Here is a 19,530-nt window from a genome sequence, read left to right on the forward strand (position 1 = left end):
AGCACGGTGAACAGATATGGGTGAGAGCTGCACAGAATATATTGAAAGGAAAGTAGAGAGGGATAGGGAAGTTTTTGCACAAAGTGTTGAATGAACTCCAGACAGAGGAGCAGAAAGTGTGTGTGTGAGAGAGAGAATGAAAGGGAGAGCAGGCCATAGACGCATAAAGAGGGAGATTCTCAGTCCTAAATTTTAAAAGTTGGTCATTTATAAATCTAGGAATAGTATCAAATGTGTGGGAAGTTGACAAGCTGTTTATTCTAAACTTTTCAAAAGCAGCCTAATGCTCAATAAGCAAGCTTCCCTCACAGAGAAAATACAATGCAAGCTTCCCTCACAGAGAAGGTATAATGCAAGCATCCTTCATAGAGAAGGTATAATGCAGCATCTTTCATAGAGAAGGTTCAATGAACGCTTCTCTCACAGAACGTATAATGCAAGCACTTTACTCACACAGAAGGTACAATGCAAGCTTCTCTTACACAGAATGTACCATGGAAGCTTCCCTCACACACAGCCGATACAATACAGGCAGCAGCAGTGCATGCTTCCCTCGCACACAGCAGATACAGCACAGGCAGCAGTGCTTGCTCCCTCAAAGAGAAGGTACAATTGCAAGCTTCCCTCACACACAGCAGATAAAGTAGGTGCAGCAGTGCAAGCTTCCCTCACACATAGAGCAGATATTATAACAGCAACAACAGTTCAAGCTTCCCTCACGCACAACAGATACAGCACAGGAAATGTGTAGTGTGGTGTGGAGTCATGTGGTGGAAAAATGTGGCACGGTGTGCTGTGGGATTATGTGTATAATAATTAAATGGTATTAACAGTTGTGGGGTTATATAGAGTGAGATTGTGTGTTTTGGATGTAATTATTTTAATGGTATTGAGTGTTGTGGTGTGGCATGTTGTGGAGTTGAATTATATGGAGTGCTGTTAAATTCTGTGGCATGCTGTTGAACTCGGTGCAGTGTACTGGAGGTATGTGGTGTGATGTGAAATTGTGTTGTATAGCTGAAATATGTAGTTTGGTGTGGAATTATGTGGTGTGTTTTGGAAATGTGTGGAGTTGAATTGTGTGTAGTGAAACTGGGTGGCATTGAATGAAAGTATGCTTATTGGAATTATGTGTCATGGTGTGTAGTGCATTTATGTGGATTGCTGGTATGTGGCACAGAATGCCTTTATGTGGGGGTGTTTTTATGTTGTGTTGATTAGAGTGTAAGTATGTGAAGTGTAATTATGTAGTACTGAGTGGTATTAAGTGGAGTGTAATTATGTTGTATGGTCCAGAATTGTGTGCCATTGAATTGTTTGGTGTGTGGAATTATGCGGGATGGTTTGGAGTGGTATGATGTGGCATGGTGTGAAGTAGTATAATAAGGTGTGGAATTATGTGGCATGTTGCGAATTTGCATTTTTTTTTGTGGAGTGTAATTATGTGTTTTGGAATTTAATGGACTGAGAGATGTAAAGACTGCCCTGGGCCATGAGCCCAATTTCTACAGCCCTGATAATTCTGCTGCAGCATCATGGGAGGAGCATACAATGCTGCTCCAGCCTAAACCTACCATGCCTTGTATTGGCCTCACCCATGATCAATGGTTGAGTAAAAAGAAGTTCAGTGTGGAACGATTTTTTCTGTAAACGGCCCTCCCAACCGTAGTGTGTAATGTGACATATGTTGTGACTGCATAGCTAAATAAAATTTTACAACAAGAGAATGAGTGATTATAGCTTACAGGAGTAGACATCCCTTAATAACAGCTATATTTCTAGATCATAAACAAAATTTCAAACAATCTAGAAACCATGTAATATCCAAATGCCTTTGTTATAAATAAATGTGCCCCTAAATAAAGTAACTGGTGACCCTATAAAGCGCTGCAAACCCCCAGGATGGGCTCAGCCTTTCAACATTTAAATAGAATATTGTGATACATTTTCACAAACATATTAAAGGAGGAGTTAACATTGTTAAAAACAATTCTGCCGTCTAATGGTTGGATCTGGAAACGTTTTTCAAATAAAGGGTATGTCCTTCAAAGGCTGAGTCCTCGTGACTTATTATGATGTCGAGCCTAAACCCTAAGAAGTAGTTCTCTTCTAATAATTGATGACTGTGTTTCCTAACAAGTAGTGATTTGAGATTTTTATGCACTATTGGTGAGCGATGTTTTCAAGAGAAATACTTTCTACTACTGCACAATGTGTGAATCGAAAAGAGTTCCATGCTGGAAATCTTGAGATGACTGCCTCTGCTTGTAAAACAAAATATATGTGTCCGCTTAGGTGACTTATATATGCAGTTACTATTCTCTGGTACTGTTGCTCCTGTCAGCACACCTCCGTCTCACAGCTAGTCCTATACTACAGAGACTACACAATTACCTCGTCATCCACTTTTATTTGCATAAGAACAGCTTCCAATATTGTATGATGAGAAAAATAACTCCAATGTTATCTGCAGTTCAACTTCTTTCAGTGTACGATTGTAAAACTTATGTGTGCTTTAAATTCTTTTAGTAATTTTGTTTAAAGTATGAAGTTGTGCAGTGCAAGTAAAGTGGTTAAGATGTTGCCTTCCTGATAGTATAGGAATACGAAATGCAAGAGTGCAGATGAAAAATAACCGCATAGCATAAAATCAAGGTCTGGGATGAAGAACACTCAAAATATATCAATAAGTAGGCAATGGAACTTCGTACAATTGATGTTAAATAACCTTAATTTATTTGAATGTCAATTTAAAAAGTGAAATGTTAAATAATAAAGGCTGCAACCTTCCTTGCAGTTATTCCCAATGGGTGAATTTGATGATGAAACCTCCCCACTTTTCACTAATTTAGCAGGTTAATTATGTAATAGCGTTAAAGTTCTATGTAACAATGTGGCAGTGCATTTAAGTGAGCAGAGCAGATATGTGGCCCATGAGGAGTGAAAGTTATGAGAACCTCAATAGCCGTACGTGTTTGACAGAAAGCAGCCCAAGTTTCATTTGGAAAATTCACCCACTAATGGAACAAGTTACAGATCATCAAAAGTACTTCTGATAGTCTCGGACGCCACACGCAGGCAACGAAATGTGTGATAATGCCAGCACGTTTCCCAAATATGCAGCAGGTCTTAATTTAACATGTAATGAATGCTACATGAAGTGCGACCAAAACCACAATACCAGATACTTGTATGCGAAAACTGTGCATTTACCTCTTTGAAGTTGACGGATCTTCCTTTTCCAAATCCACTGTAAACAAGCATGGACGGCTTGAATCAGCGCCGTAGACGCTGTACTGTCGTGCACCGTGGCGCAACAGTTCTGCGTCACAGAAGGCATCATGTAGAGCTCCCGTCAGGGGTGCAGGAGGAACACCTGCCGGTGCTGACCAAGGTGCACCAGACCTCAGTTTAGCGCACGTAACCAATAAAAAGCGCGACCCAAAGGGGTGGGGGTCATTGCCGCCCACCGGAGCGCAAGTATTGAGCAAGCATACACCTGTGACCTCAATTCATTTCTCCCGCGCTATTACCGCCACGATCAGGGATCGCACCACTGAGTGCGCAATACATACGCTGCCTCCATACTAAACTGGGCATCACAATGTTGTTAGGGCAACACTACAAATTGGCAACGAGAACGGGATGGCCTGCCACTACTCCGCTCGTCGGACCACGTGGGTGGCAACACTGGCACTGTTCACCACTGACTGCAGCAGAAGCAGGAGGAGACAGGACAGTCTCTAAGGAGCAATAAAATATCAATAAAGGCCAAACCAGGCACACCACACACCTGCACCAACACATCAGTGCATGAAGGCAGCAAGCAAGGCAAGAGCTACAGTCATGACAAATATTCCCCCATAGAGCTATTCATCATTGAAGAGGCCCGTCAGCTCAGGCCTCCAGATGGAGAGACTGGGCACAGAAAGTTACCCTGTACTTTGACGCCATGAAGATTGATGATGAGAGAAAGAGAGCCATGCTCCTGCATTTTGGAGGGGAAGAGCTGCATAGGATATCCAAGACACTACCGGAAGCAGACCCCAAGACAGATGCGATCCTAATAACTTCGCTCAATGCGTACTTCGTGCCCATGGTGAACCTAGACTATGAGAAGTTCATCTTTTGACAGGCCAGACAACAAGAGAGTGAGTCCCTCGATGTAATCCACACCAGGCTCAAAGAACTAGCAAGCACATATGGCTTCACGGACGAGGGTGAGGAGATAAGAGGCAAGATCATTCAAGGGTGTGCCTCAAACAAGCTAAGGGAACACATCCTAGAAGAACCGTGAAAACCCATTACTGACATCCTGACGATGGAGAGGAATCAAAGAACTATCAAAGGCCAGAGCCTCCCACATGGAAGCCGTCCTCAACAAACCCATCAAGACTGAAGCCATAAATGCCATTGTATCAGACAAGCCCAAGAAGATGCCCACAAAGACTGAAACACCACAGAAGTCGTGTGGATACTGGGGGGGTCCCCTTCACTGCATGGTGAATTGCCCAGCCAAAGGAAAAAAGTGCGCAGCCTGCAGTAAATGTAATCACTTTGCCAAAGTCTGCCGGTCGAAGGAAAAGGGAGCCACCCCAACGCGAGTCTACACGGTAGTGGACCAACAAAGTGACATGGACGATGATGAACTTGAGCACACGGTTCATACCATCTTCACCGTAGGCAAGGAGATAGGGGAGCACCCACGTCTCCCACAATGTCATCTGCAAGGGGCACCCAGGTGTTAGCAACAGTAGACACAGGAGCTTTCATTAACCTGCTGTCCAAAGAGATATCTGACAGTTTACGCCCTACTCCTCAGCTGCACAAGACGGTGGTGAAAGTCTTTGCATATGGACAGAGCCAACCCCTACGCATCCACGGGAAGTTCCGTGCACCCATCACGCATGAGTCGGAGGTTTGAAATTTGACCATCTACGTCACTGGAGAAGGACATGGGATGCTGTTAGGGTGCCAAACAGCAGTAGCCCTCAAAATTGTCACTTTTGCCCTAGGGGTGCACCATGAAACAATCATGCACATTCTGGATGAATTCCCTGATGTGTTTTAAGGGATCGGATGTCTGAGAGACGAGGAAGTGACCCTTCATATTGACCAGACAGTGAGACCAGTGGCCCTCAGGCACCGAAGAATTGCGTTCTATTTGAGACCCCAAGTTGAAAAGGAATTAGCCAAACTAGAGAAGGAAGGAATTTCAGAGAGAAATTGGAAGGGCCCACCCCGTGGCTATCTCCCATCGTCGTGGCAAGGAGACCAAAGCAGCCCAGCGGGGTTCACACATGTGTGGACATGAGATTACCCAACATGGCCATTAAACAAGAGAGGCATCTGACTCCCACCATCAATGACCTCCTATCAGAGCTGAACAGTGCTTGTTGGTTTTCTAAAGTGGACCTCCGCTACGGATACCATCACACTGGCCAAGAAGTCGTGGTAAATTACAACATGTTCAACACACCAAGGGCTCTGAAGATACCGCAGGCTGAATTTTGGCATCTCCAGTGCTGCTAAATTTTGTTCAGAACACAATTTTTGAAATCCTTGGGGGATTACCAGGAGCCATCAACGTTAGTGATGACATATTAATATATGCCAAGTCTATCTCAGAACACAAAAAGTCGACTTTGGGGAGTACTCCAGTGCCTGCAGGAGTCAAGACTCACTCTACACTGGGACAAGTGCAAGTTTCTAATGCAACGGATCAGTTTCTTTGGATACAATTTTTCAGCTGATGGGATAGCCCCATACCCAGAAAAGGTCAGAGCCATCAAAGAAGCCGCTGCACCTACCACCATGTCAGAGATCTGCAGTTTCCTAGGGATGGCAAATTAGTGCGGGCGTTTCATCCCTGACCTGACAACGCTAACACAACCCCTGCAAGATCTGACCAGGACTGCTACTCCGTGGCAGTACGGTCCTACACAACAGCATGTGTTTGAGGCCACTGAAACAGCCCTTTCAGTAGACATCACTCTGCTGTACTATGATCCTCAGAAAGAAACCACACTCGCAGTGGATGCAGGACAGAAAGGTTTGGGTGCATTGTTCATGCAACAGCCAGTCGATGGAGAATGGGCCCCTGTGGCATTCGCAAGCAGATCGCTCACGAGTACGAAGCAGCAGTTTTCATCAAATCAAGAAAGAAGCCTAGTTGTACATTGAAAGAAGATAGCTGTACATTGGTGATGCCGGCACTTCCACCTCTACGTTTATGGCTGGCCCTTTGTAGTCACTACTGATCACAAGCCACTGATACCGCTCTTTCAGGGGACTGCGGCAACACCACCCCCTCGGATAGAGAAGTGGCTGCTTCAGTTACAGGAATATGACTGTCAGGTTGAAAATCGACCCGATCAAGTAACCCTGCAGACTATCTCTCTCACCATCCCAGAAGCCACTACCGTGGAAAAAGATGAAGCCCAAGAGACTGAAGAATACGTCCGCTATGTTGTGGACCGTTTTCGCCCCATTCCACTGTTTCTTGAACAGATACAACAAGCCACCACCGCAAAGCTAGGTCGTCGAGACTTCAAGTAGGAGGTGCTGTGTTCCTGAAGTGTCGAAATCCGGGCAGCATATTCCAGCTCTCTTTTGAACAGGCTCCATGGACCATCGTTCATATCACATGTACCAAAGTGACAGTGAGGCAGGGTTTGGATGAGGTGTCCCGGAACATTCCACATGTTAAGAAATTCCACGGTCCGTTGCCACCCCCAGAGGAAGAAGAAGGTGCCGAACACAACTGTGATCCCTCGGACTTCGCGTCTCTAGAAGGTCCCTCCGAAAGGATTGGACCAGGCGAGGACAACAAGCCATCCCGGAGACCTCCAGCTGAAGCAACGTCAGCTCCTGAGGTAATTCACCATCCTGTTTCCACTGGACGGAGTGAGAAGACCCGCTACAATCTGAGAGACAACCCTGCACCATCCTCTCTACTCCAACACCTTGTAATGTATGAGTGATTTTCAAAAGTGTATCCATTTAAACTATGCTTCATGCCAAAGGTTTTTGTTATGAGGTTTTCATTGTTTTGTTAATTTTGAGGAGGAATGTAATGTCGTGTGCCATGACGCAACAGTTGTGCGTCACAGGAGGCATCATGTAGAGCTCCCGTCAGGGGTGTAAGAGGAACACCCCTGCGATGCTGACCAAGGTGCGCCAGACCTCGGGTCTACGCACGTAACCAATAAAAAGCGCAACCCAAGGGGGTTCATTGCGGCCCGCTGGAGCGTGAGAATTGAGCAAGCATACACGTGTGGCCTCAATTCATTTCTCCCTGGTTGTTACTGCTGCGATCAGCGATCGCACGCCGAGCGTGCGATACATACGATGCCTCCATACTAAACTTAGCATCACAGTGTTACTAGGGCAACACTACAGAAGCCTCGGAAGTAGCAGACAATATTTTTCATAAAAATCAGCTCCAATTAAACTAAAAACATGTAGATAAAGTGAGGTGCTCGTTAAACGGGTGCAACGTTGACTGATCTGGAGGTGCGTGCAGAGTGCAGAACAAAATAAAGGTGCAGCCGCCAAACTTCAAGATAAAGCGCAGCATCGCACAAACTTACTAATACAAATAAAATAATGCACTGTATCAAACTTCAAAAGGCCATGGAGCACGAAGGGGAGAGACAAAAAGAAACAAACGAAAGAGATCGAGAGCGAGCTGGCCCTGGAAAAGCCCCCTTTAGCTGGTAGTCTTATGTTTGCAGAAGGGTTTGGAGGGTTGTGGGGAGGGACTTGCCCAAGGAAGCCTGGCTGCTCTCAAACTCACACCCACAGTGTGAGACGAACAGGCAAATACTAAAATAAAAAGTCCCCTACAGAAGAGATAACCGGGACATAGCGTAATTATTCAGTAGTTGGTCCCTGCTCCCAAAAAGAAACAAGCATTTGCAATACAATGGGTCTCACGTTTGCTCGTGTTAGAGCTGTTGATGTTGTAAATCCCTTACTGAACTTTTCTTGCCACATAAATTAAAAATGAAAAGTAAAACAGTTAACATAAGCAAGGTGGTTCAGAACGCCACAGCCGCCATGAGTATGAAGGAGGGACAAGAAAGGAAAAAGAAGTTTGCTTGCATACAAAAGTATTGGCAAAAGTGCAATTATCCAAGTAACAGTGTTAATTTCCAAGGCGGTAACAAAACCACCCCAAGGAGGGACGAACATAAAACATTTACCAATGATAACAAAGCATTTTTGAAAGGCAAGCCCACGAACGAGTGATAGTGCTGTGCGTGAGGTGAGCATGTTTAAAAGCCCACAGATAGATTACAACAGGTCAGAGCGTTTGCGTGCTCGACCAAAAAAGTTTGTTAGCACCTGATGTGCTTTTAAGCATATAATTCTTTTTAGGTTTGAGAATAAAAAGTAAACAGTGTGTGTTTTAAATGCATATAAGTGAAGTTTAATATGAAAATAGGTTAAGACCTTACCAATAGGTTTTTTTAAAAAGTATTTACAACTACTAACTGCATATGTATGTAATAGTACCTAAACAGAAGTGGCCAATTAAAATTAAACACAACATTTATATGCAGCGCAAATTAAACCTGAAAGTTTTGGAGCGCTTTACTTAAGCACCTATTTTGGTTATATAATAACACGTTGTTTGTGCCCATGAACCTATGCAGTTAATTCAACAGAAGCTGTAAAAGTATATTTTCTGCATATAAATTGCTATTTTTGTCTGTTAAGCCATATCATTTTTTTTTTTTTTACTTTTGTGCTGCTTTGCTTTATTAGGTGGAATAAGAAATGTAGTTACTGGCCAGGTCCTAAGATGTAGGAGGGAAAATAAAAAACTAATCCTTAACATAAGACTTGAAGCTGTAGTAGGGGAGAGGAACTGTAGCAATTTAGTTAATATTTGTTTTGTTTTAAAGGGTAGCACCAGTAATTTATTTTAAATGTATGTGCTTTAAAAGAAGAATGCATAGAAGGTGTACGTAAAGTAGATGCAGATAAATGTAAATAAAGGTGTAAATAGAGCTAGGGGTAGGTAAAGTAGGTAATAGTAGAGGTAGGTAAAGATAGAAAAAGGTAGAGATGGAGTTAGGCGTCTGAGTATGTAAAGCTAAATTTAGATAGAATTAGGTTTATGCAAATATATGTGTAGGTACAGGTAGTGTAGGTGAAGGTAGAGGTAGGGCGAGGTAGATACAGGTGAGTGTAGATAGAGGTAGGTGTATATGTAGGTAACGATGGGTAAGTGTCAATAAAGGTAGGTGTCAGTAAAGTTAGGTAGAGGTAGGTAGAAGTAGAGATAGAGTTAGGTGTAGATAGAAGTAGAGGTACGTTTACTTGGAGGTAAAGGTAGACGTAGGTGGAGTTTTGTGTAGATAGAGGTAGGTATAGGTGAAATATGTGTAGGTAGAGGTAGAGATAGGTATAGAAAGAGGTAGGTAGCGGCAAAGGTAAAAAAAAAACTAGGTGTAGACAAAAGTATTTATAAATAAAGGTAGATGTATGTAGAGGTGCATGTAGGCGATGCTAGGTGTAGGTAGAGGTGAAGTAGGTGAAGGTAGGACCAGCTGAGTGTAGGTAGAGGGAGGTATATATGTAGGTAGAGTTGTAGATGTCAATAAAGGTAGGTGTAAGTAAAGTTAGGTAGAGGTAGTTAGAAGTAGAGGTATGTTTAGGTGTAGATAAAGGTAGAGGTAGGTGTACTTAGGGGTGGAGGTAGATAGAGGTATGTGCGGATATAGGTATATATAGTTGACATAGGTGTAGGTAAAGATAGAGATATGTGTAGTTAGAGGTAGTTAGTGGTAAAGGTAAGTAGAGATAGAGACAGGTAGAGTGAAAAGTAGATGTAGATAAAGGTATGTATAAATGAAAGTAGGTGTAGATAGAAATTGGTGTAGGTAGAGGTAGATGTATATGTAGTTAGAGGTAGTTGGTGACTCAGGTATGTAGAAATAGAGATAGGTAGAAGTAAAGTAGGTGTAGGCAAATGTATGTGTAAGTAGAGATTGGTGTAGGTAGAGGTAGATGTAGGTACAGGTTGAGGTAGTTAGTGGTATAGGTACGTAGAAATAGGGATAGGTAGAAATAAAGTCGGTGTCTACAGAGGTATGTATAAATAACGGTAGGTTTAGGTAAAGGTAGGTAGTAATAGAGAGAGGTCATTTTATAGGTGGGTAGGTAGAGGTAAAGGTAGGTAGAGGTCAAAGTATGTGCAGATAGATTTATGTTTAGGTAGAGGTAGGTAGTAGTAGAGAAAGGTAGTTATAGAGGTAAAGGTATGTGTAGGTAGAGTTAGTTGTAGATAGAGGTACAGATAGGTGTATGTAGAGGTATAGGTATAGGTGGGTAGGTAAAGGTAAGTGAAGGTAGAATTGAATGTAAGTTGAGGTAGGCTGTGGTAGAGAAAGGTAGTAATGAAGTAGGTAGAGGTTAATTTAGGTAGAGGTAAATGTATATGCAGATATAGGCAGAGATAAGTGAAGGTATAGGTAGGTTTATGTGTAAATAAAGGTATGTGTAGGTTGAAATAGAGGTAGGTGTAGGTAAAAGTAGAAGTAAGTAGAGGTAGAGGTAGGTGTTGATAGGTTTAGGTAAACAGCACTAGAGGTAAAGGCAGGCGTATGTGTAGTGAGAGGTAGGCTATTTTTGGCTGTTAAGGCATATCTTTTCTTTTTACTTTTGTGCTGCTTTGCTTTATTAGGTGGAATAAGAAATGTAGTTACTGGCCAGGTCCTAAGATGTAGGAGGGAAAATAAAAAACAAATCCTTAACATAAGACTTGAAGCTGTAGTAGGGGAGAGGAACTGTAGCAATTTAGTTAATATTTGTTTTGTTTTAAAGGGTAGCACCATTAATTTATTTTAAATGTATGTGCTTTAAAAGAAGAATGCATAGAAGGTGTACGTAAAGTAGATGCAGATAAATGTAGATAAAGGTGTAAATAGAGCTAGGGGTAGATAAAGTAGGTAATAGTAGAGGTAGGTAAAGATAGAAAAAGGTAGAGATGGAGTTAGGCGTCTGAGTATGTAAAGCTAAATTTAGATAGAATTAGGTTTATGCAAATATAGGTGTAGGTACAGGTAGTGTAGGTGAAGGTAGAGGTAGGGCGAGGTAGGTACAGGTGAGTGTAGATAGAGGTAGGTGTATATGTAGGTAATGATGGGCAAGTGTCAATAAAGGTAGGTGTCAGTAAAGTTAGGTAGAGGTAGGTAGAAGTAGAGATAGAGTTAGGTGTAGATAGAAGTAGAGGTACGTTTACTTGGAGGTAAAGGTAGACGTAGGTGGAGTTTTGTGTAGATAGAGGTAGGTATAGGTGAAATATGTGTAGGTAGAGGTAGAGATAGGTATAGAAAGAGGTAGGTAGCGGCAAAGGTAAAAAAAACTAGGTGTAGACAAAAGTATGTATAAATAAAGGTAGATGTATGTAGAGGTGCATGTAGGCGATGCTAGGTGTAGGTAGAGGTGAAGTAGGTGAAGGTAGGAACAGCTGAGTGTAGGTAGAGGGAGGTATATATGTAGGTAGAGTTGTAGGTGTCAATAAAGGTAGGTGTAAGTAAAGTTAGGTAGAGGTAGTTAGAAGTAGAGGTATGTTTAGGTGTAGATAAAGGTAGAGGTAGGTGTACTTAGGGGTGGAGGTAGATAGAGGTATGTGCGGATATAGGTATATATAGTTGACATAGGTGTAGGTAAAGATAGAGATATGTGTAGTTAGAGGTAGTTAGTGGTAAAGGTAAGTAGAGATAGAGACAGGTAGAGTGAAAAGTAGATGTAGATAAAGGTATGTATAAATGAAAGTAGGTGTAGATAGAAATTGGTGTAGGTAGAGGTAGATGTATATGTAGTTAGAGGTAGTTGGTGACTCAGGTATGTAGAAATAGAGATAGGTAGAAGTAAAGTAGGTGTAGGCAAATGTATGTGTAAGTAGAGATTGGTGTAGGTAGAGGTAGATGTAGGTACAGGTTGAGGTAGTTAGTGGTATAGGTACGTAGAAATAGGGATAGGTAGAAATAAAGTCGGTGTCTACAGAGGTATGTATAAATAACGGTAGGTTTAGGTAAAGGTAGGTAGTAATAGAGAGAGGTCATTTTATAGGTGGGTAGGTAGAGGTAAAGGTAGGTAGAGGTCAAAGTATGTGCAGATAGATTTATGTTTAGGTAGAGGTAGGTAGTAGTAGAGAAAGGTAGTTATAGAGGTAAAGGTATGTGTAGGTAGAGTTAGTTGTAGATAGAGGTACAGATAGGTGTATGTAGAGGTATAGGTATAGGTGGGTAGGTAAAGGTAAGTGAAGGTAGAATTGAATGTAAGTTGAGGTAGGCTGTGGTAGAGAAAGGTAGTAATGAAGTAGGTAGAGGTTAATTTAGGTAGATGTAAATGTATATGCAGATATAGGCAGAGATAAGTGAAGGTATAGGTAGGTTTATGTGTAAATAAAGGTATGTGTAGGTTGAAATAGAGGTAGGTGTAGGTAAAAGTAGAAGTAAGTAGAGGTAGAGGTAGGTGTTGATAGGTTTAGGTAAACAGCACTAGAGGTAAAGGCAGGCGTATGTGTAGTGAGAGGTAGGCTATTTTTGGCTGTTAAGCCATATCTTTTCTTTTTACTTTTGTGCTGCTTTGCTTTATTAGGTGGAATAAGAAATGTAGTTACTGGCCAGGTCCTAAGATGTAGGAGGGAAAATAAAAAACAAATCCTTAACATAAGACTTGAAGCTGTAGTAGGGGAGAGGAACTGTAGCAATTTAGTTAATATTTGTTTTGTTTTAAAGGGTAGCACCATTAATTTATTTTAAATGTATGTGCTTTAAAAGAAGAATGCATAGAAGGTGTACGTAAAGTAGATGCATATAAATGTAGATAAAGGTGTAAATAGAGCTAGGGGTAGATAAAGTAGGTAATAGTAGAGGTAGGTAAAGATGGAAAAAGGTAGAGATGGAGTTAGGCGTCTGAGTATGTAAAGCTAAATTTAGATAGAATTAGGTTTATGCAAATATAGGTGTAGGTACAGGTAGTGTAGGTGAAGGTAGAGGTAGGGCGAGGTAGGTACAGGTGAGTGTAGATAGAGGTAGGTGTATATGTAGGTAACGATGGGCAAGTGTCAATAAAGGTAGGTGTCAGTAAAGTTAGGTAGAGGTAGGTAGAAGTAGAGATAGAGTTAGGTGTAGATAGAAGTAGAGGTACGTTTACTTGGAGGTAAAGGTAGACGTAGGTGGAGTTTTGTGTAGATAGAGGTAGGTATAGGTGAAATATGTGTAGGTAGAGGTAGAGATAGGTATAGAAAGAGGTAGGTAGCGGCAAAGGTAAAAAAAAACTAGGTGTAGACAAAAGTATGTATAAATAAAGGTAGATGTATGTAGAGGTGCATGTAGGCGATGCTAGGTGTAGGTAGAGGTGAAGTAGGTGAAGGTAGGAACAGCTGAGTGTAGGTAGAGGGAGGTATATATGTAGGTAGAGTTGTAGGTGTCAATAAAGGTAGGTGTAAGTAAAGTTAGGTAGAGGTAGTTAGAAGTAGAGGTATGTTTAGGTGTAGATAAAGGTAGAGGTAGGTGTACTTAGGGGTGGAGGTAGAGGTATGTGCGGATATAGGTATATATAGTTGACATAGGTGTAGGTAAAGATAGAGATATGTGTAGTTAGAGGTAGTTAGTGGTAAAGGTAAGTAGAGATAGAGACAGGTAGAGTGAAAAGTAGATGTAGATAAAGGTATGTATAAATGAAAGTAGGTGTAGATAGAAATTGGTGTAGGTAGAGGTAGATGTATATGTAGTTAGAGGTAGTTGGTGACTCAGGTATGTAGAAATAGAGATAGGTAGAAGTAAAGTTGGTGTAGGCAAATGTATGTGTAAGTAGAGATTGGTGTAGGTAGAGGTAGATGTAGGTACAGGTTGAGGTAGTTAGTGGTATAGGTACATAGAAATAGGGATAGGTAGAAATAAAGTCGGTGTCTACAGAGGTATGTATAAATAACGGTAGGTTTAGGTAAAGGTAGGTAGTAATAGAGAGAGGTCATTTTATAGGTGGGTAGGTAGAGGTAAAGGTAGGTAGAGGTCAAAGTATGTGCAGATAGATTTATGTTTAGGTAGAGGTAGGTAGTGGTAGAGAAAGGTAGTTATAGAGGTAAAGGTATGTGTAGGTAGAGTTAGTTGTAGATAGAGGTACAGATAGGTGTATGTAGAGGTATAGGTATAGGTGGGTAGGTAAAGGTAAGTGAAGGTAGAATTGAATGTAAGTTGAGGTAGGCTGTGGTAGAGAAAGGTAGTAATGAAGTAGGTAGAGGTTAATTTAGGTAGAGGTAAATGTATATGCAGATATAGGCAGAGATAAGTGAAGGTATAGGTAGGTTTATGTGTAAATAAAGGTATGTGTAGATTGAAATAGAGGTAGGTGTAGGTAAAAGTAGAAGTAAGTAGAGGTAGAGGTAGGTGTTGATAGGTTTAGGTAAACAGCACTAGAGGTAAAGGCAGGCGTATGTGTAGTGAGAGATAGGCTATTTTTGGCTGTTAAGCCATATCTTTTCTTTTTACTTTTGTGCTGCTTTGCTTTATTAGGTGGAATAAGAAATGTAGTTACTGGCCAGGTCCTAAGATGTAGGAGGGAAAATAAAAAACAAATCCTTAACATAAGACTTGAAGCTGTAGTAGGGGAGAGGAACTGTAGCAATTTAGTTAATATTTGTTTTGTTTTAAAGGGTAGCACCATTAATTTATTTTAAATGTATGTGCTTTAAAAGAAGAATGCATAGAAGGTGTACGTAAAGTAGATGCAGATAAATGTAGATAAAGGTGTAAATAGAGCTAGGGGTAGATAAAGTAGGTAATAGTAGAGGTAGGTAAAGATAGAAAAAGGTAGAGATGGAGTTAGGCGTCTGAGTATGTAAAGCTAAATTTAGATAGAATTAGGTTTATGCAAATATAGGTGTAGGTACAGGTAGTGTAGGTGAAGGTAGAGGTAGGGCGAGGTAGGTACAGGTGAGTGTAGATAGAGGTAGGTGTATATGTAGGTAACGATGGGTAAGTGTCAATAAAGGTAGGTGTCAGTAAAGTTAGGTAGAGGTAGGTAGAAGTAGAGATAGAGTTAGGTGTAGATAGAAGTAGAGGTACGTTTACTTGGAGGTAAAGGTAGACGTAGGTGGAGTTTTGTGTAGATAGAGGTAGGTATAGGTGAAATATGTGTAGGTAGAGGTAGAGATAGGTATAGAAAGAGGTAGGTAGCGGCAAAGGTAAAAAAAAACTAGGTGTAGACAAAAGTATGTATAAATAAAGGTAGATGTATGTAGAGGTGCATGTAGGCGATGCTAGGTGTAGGTAGAGGTGAAGTAGGTGAAGGTAGGAACAGCTGAGTGTAGGTAGAGGGAGGTATATATGTAGGTAGAGTTGTAGGTGTCAATAAAGGTAGGTGTAAGTAAAGTTAGGTAGAGGTAGTTAGAAGTAGAGGTATGTTTAGGTGTAGATAAAGGTAGAGGTAGGTGTACTTAGGGGTGGAGGTAGAGGTATGTGCGGATATAGGTATATATAGTTGACATAGGTGTAGGTAAAGATAGAGATATGTGTAGTTAGAGGTAGTTAGTGGTAAAGGTAAGTAGAAATAGAGACAGGTAGAGTGAAAAGTAGATGTAGATAAAGGTATGTATAAATGAAAGTAGGTGTAGATAGAAATTGGTGTAGGTAGAGGTAGATGTATATGTAGTTAGAGGTAGTTGGTGACTCAGGTATGTAGAAATAGAGATAGGTAGAAGTAAAGTTGGTGTAGGCAAATGTATGTGTAAGTAGAGATTGGTGTAGGTAGAAGTAGATGTAGGTACAGGTTGAGGTAGTTAGTGGTATTGGTACGTAGAAATAGGGATAGGTAGAAATAAAGTCGGTGTCTACAGAGGTATGTATAAATAACGGTAGGTTTAGGTAAAGGTAGGTAGTAATAGAGAGAGGTCATTTTATAGGTGGGTAGGTAGAGGTAAAGGTAGGTAGAGGTCAAAGTATGTGCAGATAGATTTATGTTTAGGTAGAGGTAGGTAGTAGTAGAGAAAGGTATTTATAGAGGTAAAGGTATGTGTAGGTAGAGTTAGTTGTAGATAGAGGTACAGATAGGTGTATGTAGAGGTATAGGTATAGGTGGGTAGGTAAAGGTAAGTGAAGGTAGAATTGAATGTAAGTTGAGGTAGGCTGTGGTAGAGAAAGGTAGTAATGAAGTAGGTAGAGGTTAATTTAGGTAGAGGTAAATGTATGTGCAGATATAGGCAGAGATAAGTGAAGGTATAGGTAGGTTTATGTGTAAATAAAGGTATGTGTAGATTGAAATAGAGGTAGGTGTAGGTAAAAGTAGAAGTAAGTAGAGGTAGAGGTAGGTGTTGATAGGTTTAGGTAAACAGCACTAGAGGTAGAGGCAGGTGTATGTGTAGTGAGAGGTAGGTGTAGGTAGAGGTAAAGGTAGTTATAGGAAGTGGTAGGTGTAGGTAAAGGTAGGTATTAGTAAAAGTAGGTAGAGGTAGGTAAAGGTAGAGATAGGTGTAGGTATAGATAGAGGTATGAATAGGTGAAGGTAGGTGTAGGTGAACGTGTAGGTAGAGATAGGTGTAAATAGAAGTAGGTGTAGGCATAGGAGGTAGAGGTAGTTAGAGGTAGGTATAGGTAGAGCTAGGTGTAGGTAGAGGTATAGGAAGGTAGAGGTAAAAGTAGGTGTAAATAGAGGCAGGTGTGAATAGTTATTAGAAGGTAGAGGTAGGTGTAGGTAGAGGTAGGTGTAAGTAGAGTTAGAGGTAGGTGTAGGTAGAGGTAGTTATTAGAGGTACAGAGAGATAGAAATAGGTAGAATTATGATAGATGTAGGAAGAGGTATGTATAAATAAAGGTAGGTGTATGTAGGGGTAGGTAGTAGTAAAGAAAGGTAGTATTAGAGGTAGATAGGGGTATAGGTAGGTAGAGGTAAATGTATATTTTGGTAGAGGTTGGTGTAGGTGAACGTAGGTTATAGTAGAGTAAGGTAGTAATAAAGTAGGTGGAGGTAAAGGTAGAGAGTTAAATGTATGTGTTGGTATATGTAGAGACTAGAGTAGGTAGATTTTAGTGTAGGTGTAAATAGAGGTATGTGAAGGTAGAAGTAGATTTAGGTGAAAGTAATAGGTAGAAATAGGTACAGGTAGAGGTATATAACAGCAGAGGTAGGTAAGGGCATCAGTAGAGGTAGGTAAGGACATTTGTATGTGAAGATAGAGGTAGATGTACATAAAGGTAGTAGTAGGTATTAAGAAGCAGGTGTAGGTGAAGATAGTTAGCATTAGAAGTAGGTAGAGACAGGTGTAGGTAGAGGTAGGTGTAGGTATTGGGAGGTAGAGGTAGTTAGAGGTAGTTATAGCTAGAGGTGGAAAGGGTAGGTAGAGGTCATTGTATGTATAGGTACAGGTAGGTAGAAGTAGGTGTAGGTAGAGGTAGAGGTCGGAAGAGGTAGAAGTAGGTGTAGATAAAGAATGTATAAATAAAGTTAGCTGTAGGTAGAGGTACATGTAGTTAGTTGTCACTGTAGGTAGAGGTAGAGATAGGTGTAGGTAGTGGTAGTTAGCAATAGAGGAAGATAGAGATAGGTAGAAGTAGGATAGGTGTAGGCAGAGGTATGCCTAGATAAAGGTAAATGTAGGTAGAGGTAGATAGTAACAGAGAAAGGTAGTATTAGAGGTAGGTAGAGATAAATGCAGGTAAAGGTATGTGCAGGGAGAGGTTAATGTAGGTAGAGGTTGGTTTAAGTTAAAGTAGATTATAGTAGAGAAAGGTAGTCATACAATATAGAGTTGCAGATAGGTAGAGGTAAAGGTAGGTGTAGGTATAAATGAAGATTGGTGTAGACAGAGGTTGGTATAGGTTTAAATATGGGTATGTAGAGGTAAAGATAAAGGTAGCTGTATGTAAAAGTAGACATAGGTAGAGGTAAAAGTATGTGTACGTAGAGGTAGGTATATGTAGAGGTAAATAGCAGTATAAGTAGGTAAAGTCATTTGTTTGTGTAGGCAGGGGTAGATGTAGGTAGAGGTAGAAGTAGGTATAGGAAGAAGTATTTTTAGTTAAAGATAACATTAGAAGTAGGTAGAAATACAGGTAACTAAAAGTAGAGGTAGGTGTAGCTAAAGGTAAGTGTAGGTAGGTGAAGGTGTAGGTAGAGATAGGTGGAAGTAGAAGTAAGTGTACGTAGAGGAAGTTAGAGAGAGGTAGAGACAGGTATATGTAGGGGTATGTGTGTTAAAAAAGTTACTTTGAATGTATAGCGTTTCTATATTTGAAACGAAAAAATGACAAGCCCTTTTGAAAGCATGCAAATGGACATATAGTAATGGAAGTGAACGTTTTTAAAGCTGTAGTAATCAAGGTGATCACTTACGACAAACCAAACACAGTTTTGTTCCCAGCTTCTCATTGTTATTTCTAGTTTAAGCCTGAAATGATAAGCGATGCAAGGCATTGCTGAAGACAATAGCAGATAAAGGCGGTTATCCGCATTAAAGTCACTTCTGACTCCTAAAGTACTGCCTATTCTAAGACATTAAATTGTGCATTTTTAAAGTGCACATAAATGAGAATGTTTTAGGCTGTGAGAGAACGAAGGAAATGAGTACAATAGAGAAGTTCACACTGGAAAAAAGGTCCTTATTATTTTTAAAGAGAGAACCAGGTAGCCGTGTGCTGCAATTTTAGCAAGGTTTATTGGAAGCGGCCTAGTGGGAGGGTAAGTTAGCTATTCCAGCAAAGTAACAATTCTTTTTAGGGTCGAACCTGTGTAGCATGCGCTTGCGCATGCGTATTGCTAGCGAGGTGCTTTAGGTATTAGAAAAGGGCTCGGAGCCTCGTCGACGTCACGTCAGGGTCTTTCATTGGCAAGTTGGCTTGCCTGTTAGAATCCGCTTCTTTTGATTAGTGGAAGGCACGCATACGTCATGTCTTTTCCGGTGGTTAGCCCTCCTCGAGAGTAGCGACCCAGTACAGAAAACATGCGAGGCTCGCTGGGTTTGTGGACTACTTTTTCTCTGTTTTCGCAGCGTGATCTCGCTGGGAGAAGTCGAGCGCTTCGCATACTATCGACCTTGTTTTCTATAGTTGAGACCCTCATCAGTTCCCCTCTGACAAAATCCTCCCCGGTTTCCCGGAGCACTAGTCTTGAGGATAGTGACCCTTCATTCTCATGTAAGAATTGATGTGCATGGGCTCACAGCCAGTGGGGGCCCTTGGGTTCTTTATACCAGGATGCATCCAGGCACCAGGGCCCGAAGTGGCACCAGGAGCTGTAGATCGAGGTTCACCTCTACAGCCTCATGGTCAGATAACCCTCCCGGCACAATAGAGGCTTCAGTAAAGTGTACTTGTGAAATTGGATGACAAATACATAAAACAAAATATCATGCGCAATGCTTTTTTTAAACACATGTAAAAAAACATTTAAATGTGCACACTACGTCATCAGTACAAAAAAATAGTTTTTTCAAATGCTTCCTGATGCCTGTGTATGAGAGCTGGAAACTTCCCGAAGTGTTTGAAAAAAGATTTATTTCTATTGCTAATGTGG

This window comes from Pleurodeles waltl, chromosome 1_2, assembly GCF_031143425.1.
Source record: "Pleurodeles waltl isolate 20211129_DDA chromosome 1_2, aPleWal1.hap1.20221129, whole genome shotgun sequence".
NCBI classification, from domain to species: domain Eukaryota; kingdom Metazoa; phylum Chordata; class Amphibia; order Caudata; family Salamandridae; genus Pleurodeles; species Pleurodeles waltl.